This window comes from Saccopteryx leptura, chromosome 6, assembly GCF_036850995.1.
Source record: "Saccopteryx leptura isolate mSacLep1 chromosome 6, mSacLep1_pri_phased_curated, whole genome shotgun sequence".
Lineage (NCBI taxonomy): Eukaryota > Metazoa > Chordata > Mammalia > Chiroptera > Emballonuridae > Saccopteryx > Saccopteryx leptura.
The window spans coordinates 95,669,948-95,673,438 of NC_089508.1; positions in this window are offsets into that span (position 1 = coordinate 95,669,948).

The window sequence follows — 3,491 nt, forward strand, 5'->3', positions numbered from 1 at the left end:
TCCATAGAGCTCTGTAAAGAACATAAGGAAAGTACCAGAGTCAGCTCTTGACTTTTTTTTCTGAACATTGGAATTGTTTCTTTTTATTCCTTCTTTCTGGTGGGTGGCTTTATAAGTAAGAATGTTGGGCCTCATGGCACCTCAAAAGCAATGAGAAATTTATGTACTCAGTAGCTAGTTTTTAGTTTGTTCTTCTTTTCAAAGAAATCTTATGCAATATTTTTGTTCCTATATCAGCACTAGTTGGAGCATCAGTAACAAATTTGCCCAACATGCTTACCACTTTCTGGGTCCAATATAAATGGCAATTCATTTTGTCAGATGGACCCAGATAATGATAGGTTTCTTTGGGAATTAGACTTAATAGAACTAATTTAGATCTCCTGGAGAATTGGAGCAAAAGCCACTGCAACAAAATAAATACTTTGTTTGATTTGTTTTTATCTGGTAGGTTACTTTGATCCACACTTATTTAGTATGTTTCTCTTTTAAATGAATATTCCTCTTGAATTTATCTCGTTTGTTACATGTCATGAAATGTGAAAACAATCACTTGTAAAATGGCCACCAAATTAGCAGTGGATTTGAGAAGTTCCTAGGAGTAAGAGTGTGAGACTTGCTACTGTCCATAATCTCCTGCAGGCCATCCATTGTTCTCCTCCCCTGAATATACAGTCATACACTCGAACACAGTAGGACTGCAGTCCTCTGCTAGCTCTCCTAATTGGATTGCCGTCTATACCACCCCCAACCCTCCAAATTAAAATGTTGAAAGTGCCACAGTTACTGTTACATCAAAAACATTAGCTGAGACTCTATTAATAGTCATCATAAATATGTTCTTAGTAGTTTGCTATCCTTAGTTTTATTGCCTGGGACGAAAGAAAAATAAATAAGTAAAAGATCTCTTGACAAGTTCCTATAGTTCAGAGACTTTGTCAAAATTTTTTTCTTTCTTTTTTTTTTTCTTTTTAGTTTTTAAGCCTTTCTGAAGTATGAGAAAAGCAATCAGCAGCAGCTAGAAGACTCTCCAGACTGAGGGTTGTTGTTATAATCGGGTCAGTTGAGCCTGCTTTCAGCTCATTCCACATCACAAAGCTGTCATAAGACCAATGCTCTCTCCAGAGCAGGAATATTTGAATGCCACCAGGTTGCAAGCCTGGGGCTGCAAAAGGTAAACTAGTGTCAGTGAGCACATCATGTTGCAAAAGCATCATCATAATTGTATAGACAGCTAAGTATTGCATTTTACCATTGTGTGGCATCAAATATATAAGGCAAATGCTAACAAGCTATTGTCACCCACCAGGATTGGTAACCTGAGAGCAAAAACTCCTAAATTGTTCATTATGAGCTCAAATGAACCCATTAGACTTACATTAGACTTTAGAGAAAGGAGAAAATAGTGCTACTGAACTATCAGGGATGCAAAGTTTCCTGATGCAAGAGAAAGATCACTATGAATTCAAACTCTGAGGCTTACTGTATTATCTATCTTATTTTCAATTTGGAAAATTCACCAAGGCCAATATGAGTATTGTTTTTATGAATTTGTTATAAAAAATGATAGAAGAAATAGCTTGGTATCATATCCATATTTATCTTTTTTTTTTTTTTTTTTCTGCTATGGATGCAAAATTGGATTTGGGAGAAATTTGTTTCTGGAGTATCTGGTCCTAACTAAAAAAGAATCAATAAGAAAAGAAATCCTTGACTACATTTTGAAACCTGATTTTTTCAAAAGTTTGTTTTGATTTTATGATGTTTGATGTTAGTGAGAGATAACAGACATGAAAGGTTTTGAGTATAGATTTTAGAACTGAGTGATGAACAAAACTGACAATTCATATTCTTATCAAAAATTTTTTTGAATTTTACAAAATCGAAATTTCCTTGAATTTTCTGACATCTTCACATTTCATCCTGCACCAAACTTGAAGAGTCTGACAAACATAAAAGTTGAAAAATACTAGCAAATTCTTTTTCTAGCGGCAGACCTGGTTTTTTTTTTTTCTATTTTTTTAAGGTCTTATCTAGCTGAAGTTGAAAATTCTCTTTAATATTTAGGTAGTTGGCTCAACAAGGGCATTTGACCTAAAATCTAACTGTCATAAATAAAGAACCGAAGCAGAACATAAATTACAATGCTGACACAGAGCTTTTCCTTCCTAGTTTCAGGTCAAAATACAAACACAAATCAGAAGAAAGTCTCTGTGTTGTCTGGGAGTTGGTTGTACCTTTGCGCATCCAGGTAACCCCAGGGCATCTTCTAGATGATCACTCTTAGTTTATTAAAAACATCATAAAGCAAAAGAACATCTCCATAGTCTGTGCGAGCTCTGCACATGCCTCACAGCCTCACAGCAGTTCCATTCCCACTGACTTCAGCAAAATGAAACCTTTTCAGTTCGAGGATGTTTTCTTATTCATCATGTCATCATGCGGCTATCATTACCACTATTATGACTACCACAATTATCTGAATATTTAATAAGTGTACCTCTAATGAGCGACATTAAGCAGTAGAAGTATGAAAAACCTCCACCTCATTAGCCAGGGTGAGTTATCAGAGTTAATCAACAATGGATGGCTGTAGTTTGTTCCTACTCCTATTGCATCAGCTCTAAGGACACCATATGATTCTGGGAGATTGCTTCAGATTCAAAGCTCTAAGGATATAATGGCTTCCTGGAATAGGGCAGGTACTGTCTCTCATGAAATTCTATACTCCATCTCTTCCAGAAAGAATCTCAAAAAAACAGTTAGTTTGTGAGTTGCAATCATGAGGCAATTGTAGAGGAGATTACATGCAAATAACCAACAGGGTTGCTTCTTGTACTGTACTGTCTGGTAGAGGACTATTAGCTTTAACAAGATTCTCAATGCTGAGAACTGACTTAAAGAGTGTCATCATCATTGATGTCGAGTTTCTGACCTACCTTTTTAATTCATTATGTGATTTACAGCACTGTTTGGAACACTATAGGAGAAATGTCTGAGGAAAGAAGGCTGACAGGGCACCAGCTTTAACTTTAATTTCTTCTGAATTAGATCGCAATTTAAAATCCCAAGTGTACACATTAGTCTAGAAAGAGGGAAATAATTATGGAAGTGTTCCAGTCACCACTGTGTATGACCAGACTGCCTGCTAGAAGCAAGGATAGGAGACAGTGGCAAGAACATTTTGTCCTGCATTGAGCCCTGCTTCCCTCAGAGGCTGTATGTCAGACGCCTGGTACCCCAGTTCTTTGGGAGGGTGAGCCAATTAGCGCATTCCCTAGTCTGGAACTGTAGTTGCTGTGTATGTGATCTGCATACTGATTCAGCTGAGATTTGACCTTCTGGGTGGAGAAAAACAAGAATCCCAGGTGAGAGAGAACATTGGCCTAGATTTTCCCATCCTTTCTTCTATGTTCTTTATTTGCAGGCATACCTGCCCCATAGCTTTTTCTGACTAATTCAGAGACCAGACAACAGTTCTGTTTCACTTA